At 43.3% G+C, this 26,343-nt stretch overlaps 1 protein-coding gene across 2 annotated transcripts in view; it reads left to right on the forward strand.

Moving 5' to 3' along the window:
• Positions 1–4,177: 4,177 nt before the first annotated feature.
• The window catches only part of LOC123752401 (probable cytochrome P450 49a1), a 315,070-nt gene continuing 292,904 nt past the window's right edge, over positions 4,178–26,343 (forward strand). For both annotated transcript variants that reach the window (XM_069334722.1, XM_069334723.1), the window contains exon 1: positions 4,178–4,302. The gene's annotated coding sequence lies outside the window, so the exon portion shown is untranslated. The remainder of the gene's footprint in view (positions 4,303–26,343) is intronic.

The following is a 26,343-nucleotide window of genomic DNA, read 5'->3' on the forward strand; positions in this document are numbered from 1 at the left end:
ATGATCAGGGGCAGTCAGTTGTAGTGTTCTCAGATTCTTGGAGGATGACTCACTTTACATATATAGATCTTGAACATTGCTTAAATTATGATACTTAGTATGTGAAATATAATTGAATTTATTATTTAAATTGCCTTTAACTGTGTCCCCTAGAGTTTGAGTTGAGGTGAGAAAGCCTCTGTGATTACTGGTTTCATGATTTAATGAGTACATGATAAGATGGGACATACTAATAATGGCCTCTTGATAACATCTTTTGTGAATATTGTGATACAGACAAGTTCCATTCCTTGTCTTGTATGAAATGGTCTAGAATGGATGGTGGCAGCATTTTGTCTTCTACTATCTACTCTGCTACTTCTACTATCTACTCTTCTACTTCTACCTATCTATTCCTCTCCCTCCACCCCTCTCTAAACTCTCACTTTTAACTAATGACCCTCCTCGCTCCTCCCACCTCTCTACCTCTCTCACCCCAAACCCTCACTAATTACTTCACTAGTCTTCTCTTTCCTTTCATGTCTCTTATACGTTTGTGGCAGTGAAATGTATTCTAGAGTTCTCTCTAGAGTTTCGGGTAACTGATCAAGTTACGGCGCCTTGTAGTCTTAGCACCTAGGTAGTCAAATACCTAGGTTACAAGGTGTTGAACGAGAGAGGTTGCCTAAGGAACTCTGGAGGTGCTCTAAATAGGTAGCTAACTGAGGATGGGATAACGGACTAGAGAGAGCTGTTTCCCCCGGCCTCGTTAGTTAACTGGGGGGTGGAATAATGGACAAGATAGAGCTATTTCCCCCTCCCCCCATTACAGTTTCATGTTCTTATTACTTATTATTACTGAAAAGAACTGTGTTTGTATATTTATTGCATTTTTATTTGGTATCGTTCTACCTAATAAAATTGTACTTTTTTCAAGTTAAAATTTACAACTCAGCGAAGATGTTGGATTTCTTTTTCGTAGTTGGATATTTACCTGGATTTCGCATTCTGGAAAACAAAGACATTAGCATGTCGTAATAGCATGAGTAACTAGAGTTACACTCCCCTTGCCCATGGGTGCCTTTAATCCCCCTGAAGACAATTATCTATAATCATATATCTTAAAAACTCCTGATTTTACTCTTCCTTATGCTGTATCTCCAAGGATTTATAACTACCTTATCTTGTACTAACCTCAAAGCTTTAAAAATAATTTATCCTACTCCATTGCTCACTAACAAACACATGCCTCACCAGTCACATGTAGTGACTCTCATCAGCCACTACACCCTCAGAAGCGGCAGTCACCTCTGCTCTTCCCAACACCCTCACCTGTCACTACATCCACCTGAAACGCCAGTCACCTCTGCTCTCCTCAACACCCTTATTTGTCACTACACCCACCAGACGCGGCAGTCACCTCTGCTCTCCTCAACACCCTCACCTGTCACTACACCCATCAGACGCGGCAGTCACCTCTGCTCTCCTCGACACCCTCACCTGTCACTACACCCACCAGACGCTGCAGTCACCTCTGCTCTCCTCTACACCCTCATCTGCCACTACACCCACTAGAAGCGACAGTCATCTCTGCTCTTCACAACATCGCCACTACTATCCAAAATTCAAGACGAATCCTGCTTCAAACACCATAAATTAGTTGGATGCTTGTAACATTTTCGACCCCCTGCAGATACTGTGAGCACCATGTGCTTTACAGTTTAACACAACTCCTTCAGAGGACATAATTACCACCTTTTTAATGTTATAAAATTTTCCAAATTAGTCCGTTGTGCCACATTATGTGTCTCTGGAAACAAGTTTACGTTTGCTTACTCCACAATTAGAGCCTTATAAAAAATCACTTGTCTGTCACTAATTCAGATCCCTGACAGACCAACCAGATTAACAGATGATCGGTCAACAAGGGCTTACCTAGTTACGTGTGCTGATGCTCCCTTCACCAGAACTGCCTACAAGTACTTCTGGTTCAGTCCTTAACGAAAACTGACCGGCCAGCTCACTTCTGGTTCACAAGGCCTCATGACGCCACTTGCTGGACATGTTTCAGCCTGCAAGTGCACCTCCCCACATCCAGCACACAGGACTGTATCCCAGGAATCGTTCTCCCAGGACACCTAGTCAACTATGATTCCTAGGACTCAACGCTTGGCGACCACCCCCCCCCCTTTTTCCTGGGTAATCCTGGCTTACACTTGCACTAGTGATCAGTGATCAACACAGGTGGTCACATTGAATAAATATTAACAACAAAAGCCAATTTATTTTCTGTTTCATAACAAAATTGGGGGGGAGAGAAGGCTTTACACTTCTCAAAATAGCAAAAAGTGGCGACAAGGAAAGAAATGTTAAAAATACTGGTGTAGAGTTATATTCTTAACATTTAGGATGACAGTAAAGACACCAGATTTCGTGGCTTGAGATAACTATTTTTTTAATTCAGGAACAGGGACAGCTATGTCGAGTCTTGAGGGGTGCATACGCTCCGTTTACGCTTGAAGCGTAAATGTAAATGGATTAAAAGTTTACTGGAAAAACGAGAACGATTTACGCAGCACTCTCATTGGAGAAATATATAGATAAGGAATGTGTAAACACCAGGGTGTTATAGGCTCTCAGCTTAGTGGCCGAGAATTACCAACGTATATTCGGAGATGATGCGAGTATCCTAACTAATGTACAATTAAGCCACAACGTTATCATTTTACGTCATACAAATGTAATATATTTTCTTTAATAATAATTTAGAAAGACAGTTTGAATAGAAAAAATTCTAAGATAGCTTCAATGTCGCACCACATGTTCTCTCTTAAGAACATGTGGTGCGACATTTCTTCTGACTTTTCACAGTCTCCGTGGTGTAGTGGTAAGACACTCGCCTGGCGTTCCGCGAGCGCGATGTCATGGGTTCGTATCCTGGCCGGGGAGGATTTACTGGGCGCAATTCCTTAACTGTAGCCTCTGTTTAACGCAACAGTAAAATGTGTACTTGGATGAAAAAACGATTCTTCGCGGCAGGGGATCGTATTCCAGGGACCTGCCCGAAACGCTACGCGTACTAGTGGCTGTACAAGAATGTAACAACTCTTGTATATATCTCAAAAAAAACAAAAAAAAACATGGTTATAAATTCTTAAGTCTGGTTATAAAAATGCAAAAATGAAAACTCGTTCGATTTCAATCAAACTTTTTCGACAAGTTCTATATGAAAAGTGTTTCATCTAGTCCAAGTTTCAGCATCGTAGCATAAATAGGAAGGGAGAAAAAAATATCGAAGTAGTTGTGAAAATTATGCCAAAATGGTCAAAATCGATTATCAATCAAAAGTGTCAACTGCAATCATAGCTGTGGCTCTTTGCTATCACAATAGCATATTTTAAACAAATATTATAATTAGTTTAATTGAAAAAAAATTTAAGAAAAAAAAAGTTTTTTTTTTTTCAAATTTTTTTTTTCATTTTTTTTCGGGCGATTTGCATCAAACTTACACACCTGACTGTACGTAAGCCTATCTGTAAGGATGCCAATTTTGGAGAAAATTGGTTGATGTCAATCTCAGCCACAGATTTTAGAACCTTAGACTTTATTCATTTCTGTTTTTTTTTTTTTCAATTGACACAAACGTTTACAAAACTGATTCATTTTTTATTCAATTTACATGAAACGTACACAGTATATGTAGAGGGCATGTCTCTACATTGTGGAGTTTACATTTTTCTCTAAGTTCATTTATTGATTTTACAATAGCAATAAACATGCCATATTTGCAAAAAAAAATTTGGGAACTTTGAACATTTGTATTAGGAAAACTAAAGATGTTTTGGAAATTCTATAACTCAAGGTATTTTATTATATGCTAATGTGTCAGACAAGTGTCACAGAATAATTATATCTGAAACGTGTGTTCTGAAGTGTGGACTTGAAAATGTGTAAAAAACGTTGAAAAAAAAATTTCCCTTTCTATTTACGCTGCAGTACTGAAACTTGGGACAATGTCAGCACTTTTCATATACAACTAGTCAAATAATATTGGTTGACATTGAACAACTTTTACCAGACAAGCATTTCAGATAAGTGATAGCTTTAGATATTCTGTACACTATCAATCCGACATCTTATCTCCACATATTTAATTAACCCAACCCACCTAACCTTGAGTTTTACTTTTATTTATCTCGATAACACGTACACTAGTGCATTTAACATCGACCTGTATACATGAGAGTCACTGCTGATCTGTCGCTCACTACAACAATAACAGTCAAACGAGTCCCCATCAGGTGCAACACTAACTGAAGCCAGGTACGATAGATACATCATTTTATAACATTGTACTGCGCATCCTTCCAGATCGTCGAAGGCACTCTGGCAATGTTGAAGGATATATTGTTCAAGTTGGTTCCAGCATACACTGTCTCGAGGAAGTGTTACTTCAGAGATAGGTTCCAGATTAGGTGTTTCCAGGTCAGGTGGTTCAGCACGAAGTAGTTCAGGATAAGATGGTTCAGGACGAGGTGGGTTTAGGTTTTCTCCAGCTTACACAATCGCTGGATGTTGCTGTTGAATGTAGAGATTATTGTCCAAACTCTTGGAGCCCTCTGTTGCCATGGGCGTGAGGCGTCTTAATAGTACAGTAGTAACTCTGCCATCTCGGAACTTGACATGGGCGTATTCTTGATTCATGTGTACGACCTCAACCTCATCAACAAGGGAATTGTTTTTGCTATGCCGCACATAACGTTTTAGGAGGACAGGACCTTTGCACGCAAGCCACGTAGGGTGAATTCGCCCTGAAGTAGACCTCCTGGAATGGTATAAGAGTCGTTCCTGTGGTGTACAATTTGTAGAGCTGCACAACAATGATCGAATAGAGTGGAGTGCATCAGAAAAAATAACTTTCCATTGGGATTTATCTAAGTTTCTTGTCCTAAGAGCTAGCAGAACTGTTTTCCAAATAGTCCCATTGTACTTCTCTGCCTGACCATTTCCTCTTGGGTTGTAAGGAGTCGTATGGCTAGTTGCTACTCCTTTCTTCAGTAGAAAATCCTTCAACTCCTCAGACATAAAGGAGGTTCCCCTATCGGAGTGTATATATGCAGGCATACCAAAGATTGTGAACAACTACACCAGGCTTTGAATTACTGTACCAGTAATCATATCCGAGCAAAGGAATGCAAAAGATAATCTAGAAAATTAATTTCTGATAGTAAGTATATAGTTATTTCTTGATTGGGATAGAAGTGTTCGTTTCAAATCTATGCCAAGTCGTTCAAATGGCTGAGTAGCTTTAATCAAATGCCCGGAGTCAAACTTGAAAAACTGAGGTTAAAGTTCAGAGCATGTAGAGCAAGAATTCGTCCTCTTCTTCACTTCTTTCACAGAATAAGACAGATTTCGACATCGGACCAAATGAGCCATACGAGACACTCCAGGATGATACAGATTTTCATGCAATTCCATAAGTTCATCCACACTGGTGGCACCACATACGCGTGAGAATGCATCAGTGGGTATGTTCTTTTTATCTGGGCGATATACAGTGTCATAGTGGTAACAGGAGAGTTCGACTCACCATCTAGCTATTTTATAGTTTTCTATTTTACCAGCTGATTAAGAGTTAAACATAAAAGCAACACTTCGCTGGTCAGTCAAGCCCAAAGTGTCGACAGTGAGCTAATCACTTCCTTAGAGCTTCAACAATGGCATAAACTTCATACTCTACTCTGTTCACTATATGAAACCGTTTGGGAGAAGTATGCTACTGGTTGTTCATTCTGGTTTAAGGTAGCGGCAATGGCATGATCTGAAGCATCAGTTTCCACAGTGAAAGGAGCTGTTGGGTCGATTGCTCGAACCACTGACTGGCTACTAACCCATCCCCGTCCCCCCCCCCCCCTTCTCCCTCACTCTATACCCTCCCTGTACCCCCATCCCCGTCCCCCCCCCTTCTCCCTCACTCTATACCCTCCCTGTTCCTCCATCCCCTCCCTGGTTCCCCCCTCCCCTCGCACCTCATTCCCTTCTTGTCCCCCTCCTCCTTTCTCACCCCATGCCCTCCCTTTCCCAACCCTCACCCCCTCCTCACCCAATATGGTCTCTGTCCCCCCTTCACCCCATACCCACCCTGCCCCCCCCCTACCCTTGACCACTCACCCTTCACCCCAGAATCTTCTGAGACCCGGTCGGCCGAGCGGACAGCACGCTGGACTTGTGATCCTGTGGTCCTGGGTTCGATCCCAGGCACCGGCGAGAAACATTGGGCAGAGTTTCTTTCACCCTATGCCCCTGTTACCTAGCAGTAAAATAGGTACCTGGGTGTTAGTCAGCTGTCACGGGCTGCTTCTTGGGGGTGGAGGCCTGGTCGAGGACCGGGCCGCGGGGACACTAAAAAGCCCCGAAATCATCTCAAGATAACCCTGTTAGCCAACTCACAAATCTCCACACTATGGAACGACTTCCTCCATCAGCTTCCCCCCATCAGTCCCTTTCTTTTCCTATCACCTGGTACGCCTCTGGAAAGATAGCATCCGAGAATATGCCAATTATTTTAGTTTCCACAATTACAACTATGTCAGGGTCTGCCTCATTAACTCTTTCTTTTATCTCTTCTGCTTTATTGGATACCCCATCAGCATTAGTGTACCAAACCTTGAGACTCTTCTTAGAAACTCTGGTACCAGAGTTCACCCTCTCTCTGGGGGTCTGGGGGCGAATTGGATCTGGGGGGTGGGATGCCTGGGAGGCGCATGGGATCTGGGCCTCTAAGGGGGGTAGGAAGGGCATAATGAGTCTGAAAATTAGGGAGGGTTTGAGTGGCATGGGGGGGGGGGAGGTTGGGAGGTAGAGTGAGGCTGAGAGTCAGATAGGGGTTGAGAAGATGGGGGAAAGAACGATAGTGGGAGGGGTGGGGGGATGAGGGGAGAATGGAGCATGGGTGGTGAGAGTGAAAGAAAGGTTGTATTCGTCAAGGGGGATTCAGGGGTAGGTGTGGGTTTTGGGGAAGAAGGGGGTGGGGAGTGGTGAGGGGGTCGCAAGGTGATGGGTTCATATGGGAGATGGGGTGCAGAAGAGGGCTGAGGGTTGGGTGGGGTTTGGGGGTTGAGGGGGTCATAAAAGGTGGGATGGCTCAGATGGAATTGAATGCAATGTGGACAGAAGGGGCAGGGGTATGAGGGAGGAAGGGGTGAGAGGGTTGGTTTGGGGAGGGTATGGTTTGGCCCGATAGTGTCATTGAAGGGTGTGATGTAGCAGGTGGAATTGAGTGCAAGTGCGGTGGAAGGGGCAGCAGAGTTGTTGGGGGTAGAAGCAGGAGGAAGGGATGGGAGGGCTGATTTGGGGAGGGTGTGACTTGGGAAGGAATGGTGGGTTGGGTAGGGTCCCGGTGGTGTGCAGGTCTGCTCGCCCTGTGAGCTATCTGTTCCTCTTTTGTCATACATCTATCAATAAATACGTTGTAATAGTCTCTGCTATCTCTGAGTAAATGTGTGTTTCATTATGTAATCCACTGCCTCTTCATTAGGAAACTGTACCAGGAAAGTTCGATTATTGTTACAGTTGTAAGATCCAATCAACAAACGTGTACTTACCTAGTTGCCTAGTTGTACTTACCTAGTTGTGCTTGCAGGGGTTGAGCCCTGGCTCTTTGGTCCAGCCTCTCAACTGTCAGTCAACTGATGAACAGGTTCCCGAGCCAATTGGGCTCTATCATATCTTCACCTGAAACAGTGTATGGAGTCTTCCTCCACCACATCACTTCCTAATGCATACAATTTGTCAACTACTCTGACACTGAAAAAATTCTTTCTAATGTCTCTATGACTCATTTGGGTACACAATTTCCACCTGTGCCCCATAGTGCGTGTGACCTTGTGTTAAATATTCTGTCTTTATCTACCCTACCAATTCCTTTGAGAATCTTGTATGTGGTGATCATGACCCCTCAAACTCTTCTGTTTCCCAGTGACGTGAGGTTTAATTCCAGTAGTCTCTGCTCGTGGCTCATAGCCCTCAGTTCGAGTACTAGTCTGGTGGCAAAACTTTAGACTCTTTCCAGCTTAGTCTTATGCTTGACCTAGATATGGACTCCATGCTGGAGCCGCATACTCCAGGATTGGTCTGACATATGAGGTATACAAAGTTTTGAATGATTCCGTACACATAAAGGCCGTTCTTATGTTGGCCAGCCTGGCATATGTCACTGATATTATCCTCTGGATATGAGCTTGAAGGGACCGGTTTGGCGAGATATCAACCCCCTAAGTCTTTCTTTCACACTCACATGTGTGAGTGTGTGCGTTTGTACGTGCGAGTGTCGAGAGAGAGAGAGAGGGAGAGAGAGAAAGAGAAAGAGGGGTAGAAAGAGAGACGGACGGTGGAAAGGAAAGGGAGAGAAAGGAAGAGAAAGAAAAGTATTCAGTGTCATCTGAGGACACAATCCCGCCTCTAAATCTGGAGGATGGAACTGTTGCAACCAACAATCAGGAGAAGGCTGATCTACTGGCAAACCACTTTGCTGCCAAGATGCAGGTCCCTGATCCCTGAATGTCAGACTCTACATCTTGCTCCAAGCACTGTGTCTAGGATGACTGAGGTGGTTATACAGCAGGCTGAAGTTCTCCATCTCCTTAAAACGCTGGGCACAAGCAAAGCTGTGGGGCCAGATGAGGTCAGACCACAACTATTACGCAGCTGCGCTGACCTGTTGGCTCCACCTCTCACGTGCCTCTACCTACTCTGCCTAGCTCATGGAATTTGGCCCTCCTTATTAACACCTAAATGTGTCAACTGCAAGCAGCCCCATCATGCCTGGAACAGGTATTGCAGCAAGAGGCCTGACTGGCAGGGCTTGAGAAGGACGCCGACGCAGACAGCAGGTGGACCAGTAAACAGGGGCGGGAATGGCTCCGTGAACAGTACCACAGCAAGCCAGGGTCCAGCCTCCAGTAGGCAGACAACAGCCTGGGGTAGTGGTGGAGTGACCCACCACCACCCCGCACAGGCCCAACCAGACCCCATTTCTCTCACAAACCAATTTACCTCAACCCCACTCACTAACCCCAACCTTATCTCCCTCACTAACCCCAACCTTATCTCCCTCACTAACCCCAACCCTACCCCACCCAACGACCCTATTCCTGCCTCAGCATCCATACCCCCTAACGCCTCCCAGTCAACCAGCCCTTACACCTCTCAGGCGACCCTCCCCTCCCACCACCCTACCACTCCCTCTCTTCACTCACCAGCCAACACCTCACTGGGTCCAGATAAAACAATGCCGCCCGATATCGAAGCAATGATTACCCACGTGATAAAAAATCACCCACTCATGCAAGAACTAATGAGCAAGCAAAATAAGCTTGATAATACCCTATGTACAATCCAGAAGACCCAGGGGGACATACTTCACATTCTGCAGGGCCTGAACTTGTTTCTGGCGAGATCAGCAGGTTGCAACTTGGTGCATGAGGATGCAACACGAGCCACGGCACATAACAGCAGACTCAGTGCTATCGTTGCCCCAGTGAACACACCACCACCAGTGAACACAACACCACCAACAGCACCACCACTGAACACAACACCACCAACAGCACCACCAGTGAACACAACACCACCAACAGCACCACCAGTGAACACAACACCACCAACAGCACCACCAGTGAACACAACACCACCAACAGCACCACCAGTGAACACAACACCACCAACAGCACCACCAGTGAACACAACATCACCACTGAACACAACACCACCAGTGAACACAACGACACTAGTGCACACAACACCATTGATCACTGTCACCCATACAAACAGTACCACCAGCATATGACGATGGGGCAACACCACATACAACACCACTAGTGCACACACTCTCACCAGCAACACCACATACAACACCACTAGTGCACACACTCTCACCAGCAACACCACATACAACACCACTAGTGCACACACTCTTACCAGCAACAACACATACAACACCACCAGTGAACACACTCTCACCAGCAACAACACCGCACACAGCACATCTGATGACCAACACCTCCACGATGGATAACCACGGCGAAGAAAGTCTCACTATCCTACAATTGAACTGCAATGGCGTTCGCAATAGAATTAATGACATCATACAATACGCTCGTGAACACCAAACTGACGTCATAGTGCTACAGGAGACGATGGTAGGTGATGACTTCAACCCAAGGTTCAGCGGTTATCGCAAGTTCTCCCTGCCACATGGGGAAAGAATACGGGGTCTCATCACTTTTGTAAATAACAACATTCCCGCACAGATTATTGATGACCTGCACATGGGGGATGAGTGTGACCCACTGGGAGTAACCCTTTACTTAAACAATAATGCTCTACATATAATCAACCTATATGTCCCACAGAGTAAACTTGACCTTGACACACTGCCTGAATTTATTAATGAAGAACCTACCCTGCTGGTCGGTGACCTGAATGCCAGACACCCACACTTTGGTGCCAACTGTCATCAGCCCAATGTCAATGGACGGAAACTGTCACTCTTTGTCAGGGGAAGTGGAAACCTTAGAGTCCTGGGTGATGAACAGCCAACTCACCTCAGAGGAGGAAGACTAGACTATGCTCTCCTGCTGAATGCACAGGACACAGATGCCAGTACACACATTGTGCACAGTTTATGTAGTGACCACTGGGCACTGATTACCACCGTCGACATGAGCAAGAGAAGGAAAGAGACAAATAAAAGAAGAAGGTTATCACTCGGACCAGATACGAGGCCGCACTTCATAAACAGGATAGTGACTGGTTCACGGAATACCAAATCCCAGAAGACATTGACACATTTGTTGATGACCTTAATCACCAAATTGAGAGTTGTCTAAGAGTTCCGCGCCGTACACTTGGGCGAAGTAACCCTCAGAGGAAGAAAATAAAATGGTATGAGAATGATTACATAAAGATGCTTAACGCAAATGTGCGAGACATGAGTAGAGAGTACAGAAGACATCCCACTGAAAGTAACCAAGAGTTGTTTAAAACTGTGTGTCAAGCAGCCAGGGAAGAGAAGATTAAAGAGCGGGAAAGACAATGGCTTGAGCTCACTAGCTCTATTGGACGGGAAACATCTGCAAGACTAGTGTGGGCAAAAATTCAGATAGCTAACGGGGGCAGAGCCCGGCCTGCGGCTTACAAAGACCCCCAGGGTAAGGCTGAGGAACTAATTCACAAGTGGAGTGATGCAGCATCCTCCTCCTCCCTCCCTGCAGAAATCGGCAGGGAACAGCTCCTGCGACATGATGACAGAGGAATTAGGATAACAAGATCACTGTCTAGTGATGACGAATATGGGAACCAATCACAGCCCAAGAAGTAAGGGGCGCTATGAAAAAGGGTAAAAGTACAGCACCTGGTGAAGATGGCGTCACCTACGACATACTCAGTGCACTGTGTGAAGTGTCTGGGAATCCACTACTCCACCTGTTTAACAAATCATTCCTAAGTGGAGTGTTGCCCACACAATGGAAACACGCAATAATTGTTCCCATACCGAAGCCTAATGACCCTGGTAATTACAGACCTATCAGTCTCGTGTCATGCACTTGCAAAATGCTTGAAAGGATCATCCTAAACCGCCTGTTGCACAAAATAGGCAGGTTAGGGGAGGGGGTCAATGGATTTGTTAAAGGACGGAGCACAGCAAATTGTATAGTTAATTACTTGGCTAATTACACGGCTAGGTACTCTGTATTTGTTGACATCAAAGGAACCTTCGACAAAGCACAGGGGATTGCGATCCTGGACGAGCTTGCATGCATGGCTGTCAAGGGGAGACTCATGAAGACTACCTCACAGGAAGGAAAGCCAAGGTTTGCATCAATGGAGCAGTCTCCAGAACAATGAATATGTAACTCGGGACCCCCCAAGGCGGAGTCTTAAGCCCTACACTATTCAATGTACTTATGAACGCCATTGCAAATACTGATTTTCCGGAAGGAACACAACAAGTGGGATATGCAGATGATGTCCTAATACAAGCTCCCACCTTGGGAAAAATTGAACAGTCCATTGAACTCCTTGGAAGGAAATGTATTGAGCTCGGTTTCACTCTCTCCACAAACAAGACGAAGGCATACTCCCATCACAAGCGGAGAGCAAATGAAGAACTGCAAATTAATGGTGTAACACTTGAATGGATTGACCACTATCGGTACCTTGGCGTCACTGTCGGCTCTAAGAAGGGAAAGAAAGAGGAGCTCAATCAACTTATAGGAACATGCAAAAGTCGACTCAGGGCACTGAAAGCTATGACCTGGAATGGACATGGAGCCTCTATTGCCGTGCTTAAAATGATGTACACAGCCTATGTGCGCTCCGTCATAGACTATGCCGCACCAGTTCTGTGCACCTACTTCAAAGCGATATAAAAAGGCTTGAAAGCATTCAAAATGAAGCCATGACAATCATCCAAGGACTGTCAAAACGTCTACTCTACGAGAGGAGTTGTCCCTTCCCAGTGTTAAAAGTAGAATTCAGGAGCTGAATGCTAAGCTTGCAATTAGGATAGCCAGAGATCCCCATTACAATGTTACTGCTAAGAAAAAACTGAGCTCTGTGCTACTTTCAGGGGGAAACAGGAGAAGCAAAAAATGGCATCACAGATCAGTCTGCTACCTCGAAGAGCTTCACCTGCTTGAGCAAGCCCGTGAGCTCCTGCCTGTAGAGAGGTTACCTCCCTGGGAGGATGACTCATGCAAGATCATCATCAATGAAATGGCAACGAAAAAATCCAACATGATACCACAAGAAATGAGGCACAAGTATCTCGAGGAAATTTATAAAGAAGCCGGAGATGAACTAGATCAAATCTACACTGACGGATCATCTAATCCTGTCAATGAAAGGGCTGGTGCAGCATACACGGTAATCAAGGATAATACTTTCCAACGCAGAAATTAAGAAAAACCACGTATTGAGAACTATGCTTCTTCAACGCAAGCAGAGCTAACTGCCATTGTTATGGCGTTAAGGTTTATTGAACGGAACACTAATGGTGCAGTGATTTGCACCGATTCAAAAGCAGCACTGCAAAGCTTAAGTAAAAATCGGGCAGAAAATCTTGCAATAGTCGCTGAAATTAAGAGAGCTGTGAGAGTACTTACCAATCAGGGAAGAGTCATCAAGTTTCTGTGGATCCCCTCCCATGTTGGAATATGTGGGAATGAACGAGCAGATGTGCTGGCTGCTAAAAGCGCTGAAGGAGACCATATTGAATACTTCATACCCAAGACTCTACTACAAATTAGAGGTATTGTCAGGCAACATCACCGTGACAAGGTAACTGAGGAAAGGAGGATAGAAGCACAAACCAGTGAATTTATACGATGGTACAACATGGTTGCAGCTGGCAGTCCCAATCATTATGGCCGAAGAGGAGGAGGACGAGGGAGAGAATCAGTAATAACGAGAATCCATCTTGGATACAAATATCCTTGGAGATATGGAATGGAAACAACAGTTGGTCAGCGAAGTTGCAGAATCTGTGGTGAGAGTGATGGACACCGCCTTGACCACTATCTACGTGAATGTGAACACCTGAGAGACGTTAGAAATATGTGTAGAATAATAAACCCCACATTGTTTGAGTTAGGAAAACACTATTTGTCAAATATTGATACTGTTCTTAAAAGATTTCCCCATTTTGCACCTGCAAGATAACGTAAGCTTTTAAGGGTTGATAGATGTTAATCTTCTTGTTTGAGGAGCTGTTCACTTGAGACAGTTAAGCAAGTCCCAGCTGTGTCTGGGTACAAGTGACAGGATGAACAACCCAGTGGGTTTTCTTCCTATTGGGGAGTGTTGTACATGCTGCTATGGCGGTGTGTCCACTCACAAGATGAGTGGCGATGCCCAATAAACTCGCCCCTCGGGGCAAAATTTAAAAATCACTCCATCAGCGATCATTTATTCCTAGGCTGAATCGCATCTTGAACTTGTTCGTTCAACAGGTTAATTCACGTGAGTTCAGGTCAACTGATCACACGAAGTCTCTGGCACACAGTTGGCTACGGACTCATCTTGTTCCTTATATGATTGTTACCTAATATTGTTGATGAATAAAGGCTGTGCCTACTGAATAAAGGCTATGCCTACCCACCTCTGAGGTGGGTCGTATGAACATGGGAGATGGGCTGCCTCAGGTATGTGACGAGTGCTCGGATGTGGGTCACATGAAAGAGGAATGGAATGTGTTAAACTTATACCTAATTTAAAAATATATATATAATTAATTTCTAGGCACATAGTGTACCACATAAATTTATTATGTCACTTAACAATGACCCAACATAGATGACTATGGTACTGAAAAACCTTTTTACTCTCAAAAGCGGTTAAGAAAGAGACTAGAGAAGTGAAAAAGAAAAGAAAATTAGGAAAGTAATGCAAAGTGTACAGCCGGGCAGGCATATACAAACCCCAAGCCGTTCTTTCAGATAAACCAAACGAAGATTAAAGATAAAACTGGTCCTTTGAAAAATTAGTTGTCACGCAACTGAGAATGGCCAATAATGGATGGAATTCTAAATACGAAATTTGTCTCTGTATTACTAGAAAAGAACTTGATATTTTTACCTCACCTGAACAAATTTATGATGGTAGTGAAGAATGGTAGTTGAAGATTTTAGTCATTGCTAGAGAGGAGTTATTAAACAGATCGAAAAATTAGAGGCAAACAAATTCCTGGACTAGATGAAGTTACTGCCAGACTTCTAAGAGAATGTACGGAAGAGCTAAGCTAGTCTCTGATCTTTATATTTAATAAATAGTTACAGTCAAGCAAAGTACTGGAATTACAAAGTACTACTCTTATTAGGTCCCATTTAGATTATACCGTTCAGTTCTGGTTACCATGATACAAAATGACCATAAATTCTTTTGAACGACTTCAGAAAGGGATGACAAAGTTAATCTCAGGAAATTGAAACGTTACATATGAAAAGAGATGATGAATCTTATTTTACCTTGTCTAGAAATTGGAAGAATAAAGAATAAATCAGCCCTGGATAAATAAAAAGCACCGGCTTAGGGTCTTATATAAAGAGGGGGCGACATAACTCGAATAAAGAGGGGCGACATAAAAAAAATCCAGTGCCAGATATACAATGGACCATAGTGCAGTATTGTGGTTGAACTAAAGCCCACAAAATGACGGTCCCATAATAAGTAAACAAAATTATTATTAATTTAATTATAGTCTGCTATGTATCTTTAAAAGAGGAAAGCTATGTAAAAATAGGTGTTTTGTACCATATAACGATAATTATTCTCTGGAATATAATTACAATATTTTATGATTAACTATTGTTTTCAGTTTTGAATTAAATGTACAGTATAGTGTGGGTACCACAATCTTTTTAGCGATTTGGGTCTCTCAAGGTCTTAATCCGGGCCTGATTAAAGTGTGGAAATGGATGAATGGGTATAACATAAGAGATATTAACAGATGAAACATTATCAACCCAGAAAAGAACACAAATGGATTTGGTCAAGTCTCTCTGCCACAAGTCACTTATGAATTGTCTGTTCTTTCAATTCACGACTGACCTAATACTTTGAGAAAGGCTGGTGGTGACTCTGTTGTTACTCTTGATGTAATACTGAATATTTGAGCGATTCTTCGAAAGAGTGTGGAACCCACTCACTGAGGAGGTAATTAAATTTGTCCCCTTCAGCTGAGCATCACATCATATGACTGGGTATGTAAATATGTTCCGATTGTGCATCCCATCGTATTAAATATTAGAGAACTGCCTAAGATTTAAAAATCTTGCACATACTTAGGGTTCACAGTTGTTTCCTCAGGCTTCCAGTAACAATCCCCAATTTGGGAAAAAAATCCTGAGTCCCTCAATTTCTTTCTATGGTCTTTGTAAAATAATTCTCTCACATGTTTTTCATGTGAGGGAAATCTTTGAAACCTCTTTACCGATTGCTCTGAAATTTTGACACAACGTTGTATTCGAATAGCCGCGTGTTTTTATATACCTACTATATACATGCTTCCCCTGTGACAGGAAAAAACATGTTTACTTTTTTAAACAACTCTATATGCTGGACGTAAGAGCAACACACATTGTAATCTTCGAAAGTTCTTCACCAATTGCTTGGAAATTTTGACACAACGTCCCATTCGAATTTGTGCATGTCTTTATATACCTACTATATAGATGCCACACCAGTGACAGGTAAAAACATGCTATTTTTTAAAAAAAACAGAGTCATCTGTTGCAGGTAAGAGCAACTCACGCTATATTAAATATGTTACGATTCCATTTCAATGTTTCCGATTGCTGTGATAAATTGAATTTTCATAGATTTCGGTTTATTTTCATTTTGATTTTATTATTTTATGTTACATTGCATTGGAATTGAGCTGTGTTGTTTACCATACCGTTCATTTCATGAGTATAAGTATAGATGCCACACCTGTGACAGGTAAAACCATGCTTTTTTGAAAAACATCGCCATCTGTTGCATGTAAGAGCAATACATGCTTTACTAAATATGTTACGATTCCATTACAGTGTTTCCGATTTCATTGATAAATTTAATTTTCATTGATTTTTCTTTATTTCCATTTTGATTTATTTATTTTCTATGACATTGCCTTGGAATTGAGCTGTGTTGTTTATCATTCCGTTCATTTCATGAGTATAGTTTATTTTTTCATTTTTTCTTTGTTTTTCATTTCGTTTTTTAACTGTTCTTATTTTTCAGTGATGGGAACATCAGATCATTTGATGTTCCCAATTTTCTGAAGGGAATATCATGATCATTTAGGAATGGATCGGATGAGGGAGTGGGGAATGGTGGGGAGGACGAGGAGACAGGGGAGGGAGGTAATAGTGGGGAGGGGGATTTGGGGATGAGAGAACGGGGAAAAGAAGAATGGACAAGGAAACATGGGATGGTGGGGAGGAAGAGGGGACAGGGAAGAAGGGGAATGCGGGGAGGATGAAGGGATGGGGGGAAGTGGGAGATTTTGGGGAGGACGAGGGAAAGTGGAGTGGGGAATGGTGGTGGAGGATGAGGGGAGACAGTGGAGTGGGAATGGTGGGGAAGGACGAGGGGATGGTGGAGTGGGGAATGGTTGGGAGGACGAGGTGACGAGGGGGAATGGTGGGAAGGACTGAGGGACAGGGAAAGGTTGCTGTGACTTAGCAACACACATGTATTGCTGAGCCACAGCAACGCATGGCCGGGTACAGCTGGTATTTAAATAAATTGTAAAGTAACTCAGGATATTGTCAAATTTTGTATAAAATCTTCATTGTTTAATAAAACTCAGAGGAAGAGTTAGTGCCTTGAAAAAAATATAACATGGAATATACCACATATGTACTTATTTATAAGGCAAATATTGACTATAAGTAATAGGTCATATATGTGCTGTCCTGTGCGAGAGGGTGTTGCAGCCTCATAAGTGCAATTATGTACTATGTATGACAGTTCGGATATGTACTTATTACACTTAGTATTAAAACGTAATGCCAATTCGGAGGATGGGTTGCAGCATACATATCTAACTTTAAAAGTTATACCAAATAAACCTTATCCTTGGCACATCAGTACAATTTGTTACATCCAAAAACTATATATATATATATATATATATATATATATATATATATATATATATATATATATATATATATATATATATATATATATATATAATATATATATAAAGTGAGAAAGTAAAAATAAATCTACAAAGTTATTCCATTGTGACACTTCACCTCATTTCTACTGAAAAAATAGAACTTCAGTCCACTGCGGCTAAACCACAATGGATAGAGACTTTTTCATTTGGAGTTTTTTTCCATCCTGGATGCTAATTAACAAAGTAAGAAGAACACACTTTCTTCATATCAATTTATTTTATGATCGCCGAGTGTTGCATGATTATTTGTATTGCACAGCTGGAGGGTTAATTAACGAAACTTAGGAATGCAAATAATGATGGTCAATCTAGCTTGGCTTCTAACCATGATAGATTTTTACAAACAATCTGTCTCTTGTGCAATGCGTCGCTCAGCTGCCTCAGTTGACAGTCATGACGCTATTGTGTCAACAACCAGTGCAACACTCATGCATGCTTTAGCAGTAAGGAAGACTACACTTCCTTCCCCACCATCACACCCTCACCAGGGGTAGCTTGCGGGCCATGTAATTTCCCTTCACTATTGCCGCTTCATTACCAATTTGGGTGACTATTACACTTGACCATCAAAACATACTAATAATGAGGGAATGGGAAGAAATTGGTGTTGTGGAAAATGCGAGAGTGCAAGCCAGGCACTCACCCATTTCAACCGCACGCCTCACCTTTCAACATTCCAAGGTCATCCAGGAGGGGGGGATCCTGGACAATCTGTAGAAGAGAACAGTGTTTCAGAAGGTTTCAGTGATACAGAGGGTCGGTTCGAGTTCTTGGAATCAAGATGGAACCTTCAGATCATGGGAATAAATGAAAACCAGGACTAACAAGTAGAGAATATTGTAGAGAATGTTAAGGTTTTACATTCAACAATGATGGGTTTAAACCCGAATCAATGAATGTATCAAACACTTTTGAATTTGTGCGGTATTCTTGTTCTGCAAGAGAATTTGTTAAAATTTAACGAATTTGAAAACCTTTCATAATTTGTAAATAGTTATTTTTACGCTGCCAGCACTGAAATGTGTGAAGATTGGTCAGGTCCTGGAAGATCCTATGGTGGCACTGCGATCATCTGGCATAACAACATGCAATGTAAAGTTGGTACTGTCAATACCTCATCAAGGCGCACTACCAATGGACTTGTCTGTAACGGTGCTCGGCAGTATTTGATCATACGTGTGTGTATATATGCCTTGTTTCACCAGCAACACCAACTGTACAGATGTGAATGGAGATGTGCCGGCTGAAATATGAAATATCTAAACTGGCCAATTCATATCGTGATGTTAACCTTATGGTGGTTGGTAATACCGATTTTTCTCGACGAGACGCATAGTTACATCTGCCTAATGCGTTCATGGTTGCAGAAACTTTACATAATCCTGCTGTCAGTGATGAATTTAATATTAATTGTAACTTTCAGTCATGGGATGCGAAAAGAAGGTCTTGTAATGATAATTTTTAAACTGACGGTCTAACAGGTCACAACTGTGAGCATGAGTGCTATATGTCAGGAGGTAGATTTTCCAGCTCTATTGTGCACTGTTGAGAGTGTGCACAGGACCGGAAGGCCTGTGCACAGGGCACAAGTTTGAGAAGTACTCAACCTACACAGTATTGATGGGTGTCTACAGACAGTCCTTGACAAGAGCTTTCCAACAAAGTAGCATGTAGCATGTCTGAAAGGAAAGATGTTAGCCATGAATTTATCTCGTGTGAATTTCAGGAACAAGCGTAGAAGAGAGGGGGGGGGAGTGTCACCGGTCGTGGACCGATCACCCCCACCAATAGACTCGTCGTGCCGTGACGTACTAGGATTGCGACACCTCGAGGGAAGTCGTGATTCGTCGAAGCACCAGGCCTCTTGAGATGCTTGTCTGGGATTTGTAGAGTTGAGCTGAGGGATCCCACCTGATGAGGGCCCCTGCTTGGTGCCAAAATCATTCACGCTGTGTCTTTGGTTGGGGAGTCCGTAAGTTTACTTTGCTCGGCCAAGCATCGGAAATATTAACTGCAAAGACATCTAAGTCGCCGTGCCATCGTACCAGGATAGCTGAAGCAAGTATCCGGTATCGTGAGGAGGGGCATCATCGAAATAAAGAGAAGTGAACTTTATAAGTAATAGTCGCCTATTGCTTGAACGCTAGAATGCCACTCAGAGAAAACGGACTTTATATCCGCGATATGTAGTGACATCATTCGTCATCCATGCCTTAGTCAGAAGGTATTTGAAAGACACGAACTCGGGAAGGTTTGCCAGTGTTGTGGAGAAACCCAATATTCGTAATTCCGGGGAAATTACAAGTCAAATAGTGGGAAGGTAACTTTTACCAAGCCGTGTTGTGCAGGGGCGTATCGCGCCGTGCTAAGGGCGTGTACGTACCATCGCTAGCTGTGAAGGGCTACTGCGCATGTTGTCTCACGCCACCGTGCCAAGCCTTAGCTAAAGCACCAGCTGTACCTCCCAGCACTCTGTGTCTTGCGTCTTAATACCAAGCCAGTCACCTGTGGTCCTGTCTGACCACGTGGAGGACGTGGGAGAGCTTCCACTTCAACTAACTTCAGCATTAGTCTACTGCTGCGTCAGTGGGGTGGGATTGTATGGAAGTATTGTGCAAGTGAGACCGTTCGGGAGAAAAGAGCGAGTACAATTATTTTGTTTTGGTGTATTAGGCTCAGAAACGGGTTTCGATACCAGTGTTCCAACTGACATTGTCCATTAACACTTGTCAGGTGATTGGAATTGTAGACACGTCAGTTACACCTGGATTAACATCAATCAAGTTGAGGAATGGCCCAACTGTGAGCGAGGACGTGTGTACAAGTACACGTGATATACATTTAGTTGTGTGGAGTTGTGATGGATAATTACTGTATCTCCAAGGGTAGAGGAAAGTGTGGGTATTTTATTCCTTCATGCTCGATGTTCCATATGTGCCATGTATGTGATATCTTTTCAGAGTAACCAGTTCCGGCAGGGAAGTGTGTAAAGCGAGATTCCCAGTGGTGGGTATTTGATATATTATATCTTGGCTAGTGTATTTTATACAGTTGTGTGTTTGGGCAGTGATTTCAGAATTGTTATTTCACTGTGGGAGTGTGTTAGTCATTTGCAGTGGGCTGCAAAGGTACACCGTGTTCTGTTATCTGTATGACAAGGTCCTGGGTGTAGGACGTGGTGGTCTTGTGAAGGATTCAGTGAGAATTTAGGTCATTAACGTCATCACAGGGGAGCACATTGTTTAATGATGTTACTGCTGTGTTCTGGAAACCAGTGTTGAGAGTAACGTAATATGTGGGTGCTATTACCTGTCCGTGGGACAGCTAATTGATCACCTCTTGCTAATTTGTGCAATTAGCATCAGTGCATAGTGAGTTCACACAGTGGTGAGGGAATTGTCGGGAGGGCGACTATAGTAGTGAATGCAATTTGCTCTAGATTAATTAACCGTTAGTGGGATGGCAAATTAGTGGCTCACAGTCAATTAGGATAATGATTTATCAAGGGTTGACTGCCTGTCGTGAGCGAAGTCAGATTGAGCTAGCATATCTCGTTGGATTAATTATATTTGTCTGTGGGACAGTTTAATAAGCACTCAAAGTTAATCAAGGGGATTAGCGCCTGCCACTAAGTGAATTCACAGTGTTGATGTTATCCGTTTATGCAGGGTGTAGAGTAACATAGTGAATTAGAGTAATGAACCCTCATGAATGTAATTTTGTCATATGACCGTGGAGACAACTGTCGATAGGGCGACAGAAAGTCAATCATAACTTGTCCTGATTTTCTTGATTAATAGGCTGTCGGTGTGACAGTAATTAATTGGGAATTACAGAATGCTTGACGTGTCAAGTGTCGTATAATTAAGAGCTTTCGAGTTATCGTTGTCAGTTGAGTGTCGATGAGACACGATTATGTTAATGTAATTTTATATTTTTTTATATTTACATGCAAGGCATGTTAATAAGTACATTAAACAAAGACATCAGAATCAAACAAAACATGCAATGCACAAAATCACCACCCTAGAGGGCCTATACAAAACATAAACACGTATACCAAACATACCGGTGGACAAACAAAATACACCAAACACAGCAACAGTCTATAAGAGCAAATAGCAACAGGAAAGGAAATACAGAACAGAAACACAGTAAACAAACATAAAATAACAAGAACAGTAACAGGCAGGAACAACTAAGCAGCCCGAAGGGCACTCAACAAAATACAAACAAGCACAGACACAATACATTATGTCACGTATTTGTCCGGAAACCGGTCCTTCGGAAACTGGACAGCGTATGCCTCCTAGCATACCCACACAACAGACACATCCTCCTCATAAGGAGAAGCCATAGGGCTGGAACCTCCAACACGAAGGGACGTAAGCTCGGGACCCAAATGGTACCCCAAGCCTCGGGAATCGGCGCCACACGCACCCACATGAGGGGGGGGGGGCGGATACGTGTAAAATAGGCCGTAAGATCCTCAACCGGCTGCACCCGAGTAACCACACGCCACTTCCGCTATGGCATCACCCTAGCCCGCAACTCAGCCAAAGAGAACATTTTGGATGCCATGGGGGAGGGGTAGGGGAGTTTCTGGAAGACACCATAGCAGGGGCAAGACCACAGGGCCACCAGCCGAAACATCCACACGCTCAGGCACCGGACGGGACACCTCACAGCGAGCATTCTTCTTCAGAACCAGTAACAAGCCACGGCCTGTTACTGGTAACAGGCCACAGTCAACAAATTCCTTTGGAGACTTCTGAAGTCTCCAAAGGAATTTGTTGACTTACTGCGGGGAACACGGGCCACAGTGATAAGATCCTCGTTAGACGTAGAATCACTGTTTACCAACGTACTTGTGGATGAAACAATCGGGATGATAGCGGACAGAGTGTATCGTGATCCGGGCTGCACTCCTCTTGACTTACCAGAAAACATTCTAAGGAAACTACTCCAAGCATGTACTAAAGAGGAACTCTTCTTGAGCCATGATGGGCACATGTATAAGCAAGCAGTTGGGGTCGCCATGTGTTCTCCCCTAGGTGCCCTGTTTGCGAACTTCTACATGGGTACCATCGAACAGAAGGTCTTAGTCGACATGAACTTGAAACCGGCCATATACTGCAGGTATGTTGACGACATTTTTACACAGGTACCTGATGTCAGACATCTGCAGGAGCTGAAAGAGGCATTTGAGCAGAATTCTGTGTTACGTTTCATTTACGAGATGGAGAAGGATGGGAAGCTGCCCTTTCTAGATGTAACAGTCATGGAAAGGAGCGGAGGTTTCCACACTGCATTCTACACTAAGGAAACAAACATAGGAATGTGCCTCAATGCCAAGAGAGACTGCCAGACAGGTACAAGAGGAGTGTCGTTAATGCTTATGTCGACCGTGCTCTCAGCCACAGCTCAGGATGGAAGTAAGTCGATGAAGAACTCTGTAGGGTAAGGCAGGTCCTAGTCAACAACGGCTTCTCCAATGGTTTCGTTGAAGACATCATAAGAAGGAAGGTGAAACGCCATGCAACCTCTGAAGAGACAACTAACACAACACCTGTACCCCCTACTAGACTATTTTACAGGAACTTCTTTCCACAGCTCATAAAACGGAGGAAAGGGTCCTGAAAGATATTGTTAATAGAAACGTTATCCCTACAGACAAAAATCAGAAGATACAATTGACGATCTACTATAAAACCAAGAAAACGGCCAACCTACTCATGAGAAACTCTCCAGACACAAAGAAGAACGCTTTAAAAGAGACCAGTGTCGTCTATGCCTTCAAATGCCCACTTGGGGACTGTAAGCCTCAAAGAATTCAGTATATAGGCAAGACAACAACATCTTTTTCCAGGCGATTAACGATGCATAAGCAACAGGGCTCCATTAAGGAACATATAATCTCTTCCCACAATCAGACCATCACCAGAGAAGTATTAACAAATAACACGGAAATCATCGATAGATACAGCGATAGCAGGCAGCTAGATATCTGCGAGGCACTACACATTAAGAAGTCGACACCAGCAATCAACAGCCAATTAATGCACAACTATATTCTACCCACTTCAAGACTCCGCACCAATATAGAAGCATCAAGAAATATGGGCCAATAGGCCCTTTGCAGTTACTTCCATTCTTCCCTTTAACTTACAAAATATTATACGCATTGTCTCGTATTCTGTCTTGTGTTGAAAGTTTGTTTTCACCTCATCCAAAACTGTTGTAACATATCACCTCACCCAAATGCAGGTATAAAATCGAAGATGTTTTAGCTCTGTTATGTTATAAGTTTTGTGTGAGTGAACTAAAGTCTTTGAAAATGTAATAAGTTTTACGAAACGCACTCAAGTGTCGCATCAGGCTAGAAATAAAAATGAATTTTGGAGAATTGATTTTTCAGTTACCCTCAACAGTGAAGAAAAATATAAGAAAAATTGAGAAAATTCGTGTTAGAATTATTAATCTTACTTACTTTTTCGGTCATATTTAATAATATATGTCTACAGGAAAGACTGCTACCAAAATATACTAATATATATATGTATATATATATATATATATATATGTATATATATATATATATATATATATATATATATATATATATATATATATATATATATACATATATATATATATATATATATATATATATATATATATATATATATATATGCGAACAAGCCTGAATGGTCCCCAGGACAATATGCAACTGAAAACTCACACCCCAGAAGTGACTCGAACCCATACTCCCAGATGCCACGCAACTGGTATGTACAAGACGCCTTAATCCACTTGACCATCACGACCGGACATAATGAGGTGATAGCCGAGGCTATTTGAACCACCCCACCGCCGGCACTCGGATAGTAATCTTGGGCATAGCATTTTACCAAATCACCTCATTCTTTGGGGCACACGTGAGGAACACAAATGCGAACAAGCCTGAATGGTCCCCTGGACAATATGCAACTGAAAACTCACACCCCAGAAGTGACTCGAACCCATACTCCCAGATGCCACGCAACTGGTATGTACAAGACGCCTTAATCCACTTGACCATCACGACCGGACATAATGAGGTGATAGCCGAGGCTATTTGAACCACCCCACCGCCGGCACTCGGATAGTAATCTTGGGCATAGCATTTTACCAAATCACCTCATTCTTTGGGGCACACGTGAGGAACACAAATGCGAACAAGCCTGAATGGTCCCCAGGACAATATGCAACTGAAAACTCACACCCCAGAAGTGACTCGAACCCATACTCCCAGATGCCACGCAACTGGTATGTACAAGACGCCTTAATCCACTTGACCATCACGACCGGACATAATGAGGTGATAGCCGAGGCTATTTGAACCACCCCACCGCCGGCACTCGGATAGTAATCTTGGGCATAGCATTTTACCAAATCACCTCATTCTTTGGGGCACACGTGAGGAACACAAATGCGAACAAGCCTGAATGGTCCCCAGGACAATATGCAACTGAAAACTCACACCCCAGAAGTGACTCGAACCCATACTCCCAGATGCCACGCAACTGGTATGTACAAGACGCCTTAATCCACTTGACCATCACGACCGGACATAATGAGGTGATAGCCGAGGCTATTTGAACCACCCCACCGCCGGCACTCGGATAGTAATCTTGGGCATAGCATTTTACCAAATCACCTCATTCTTTGGGGCACACGTGAGGAACACAAATGCGAACAAGCCTGAATGGTCCCCAGGACAATATGCAACTGAAAACTCACACCCCAGAAGTGACTCGAACCCATACTCACACCCCAGAAGTGACTCGAACCCATTTGTGTTCCTCACGTGTGCCCCAAAGAATGAGGTGATTTGGTAAAATGCTATGCCCAAGATTACTATCCGAGTGCCGGCGGTGGGGTGGTTCAAATAGCCTCGGCTATCACCTCATTATGTCCGGTCGTGATGGTCAAGTGGATTAAGGCGTCTTGTACATACCAGTTGCGTGGCATCTGGGAGTATGGGTTCGAGTCACTTCTGGGGTGTGAGTTTTCAGTTGCATATTGTCCTGGGGATCATTCAGGCTTGTTCGCATTTGTGTTCCTCACGTGTGCCCCAAAGAATGAGGTGATTTGGTAAAATGCTATGCCCAAGATTACTATCCGAGTGCCGGCGGTGGGGTGGTTCAAATAGCCTCGGCTATCACCTCATTATGTCCGGTCGTGATGGTCAAGTGGATTAAGGCGTCTTGTACATACCAGTTGCGTGGCATCTGGGAGTATGGGTTCGAGTCACTTCTGGGGTGTGAGTTTCCAGTTGCATATTGTCCTGGGGACCATTCAGGCTTGTTCGCATTTGTGTTCCTCACGTGTGCCCCAAAGAATGAGGTGATTTGGTAAAATGCTATGCCCAAGATTACTATCCGAGTGCCGGCGGTGGGGTGGTTCAAATAGCCTCGGCTATCACCTCATTATGTCCGGTCGTGATGGTCAAGTGGATTAAGGCGTCTTGTACATACCAGTTGCGTGGCATCTGGGAGTATGGGTTCGAGTCACTTCTGGGGTGTGAGTTTTCAGTTGCATATTGTCCTGGGGACCATTCAGGCTTGTTCGCATTTGTGTTCCTCACGTGT

The sequence above is a fragment of the Procambarus clarkii genome, chromosome 31 (assembly GCF_040958095.1).
Source record: "Procambarus clarkii isolate CNS0578487 chromosome 31, FALCON_Pclarkii_2.0, whole genome shotgun sequence".
NCBI lineage: Eukaryota > Metazoa > Arthropoda > Malacostraca > Decapoda > Cambaridae > Procambarus > Procambarus clarkii.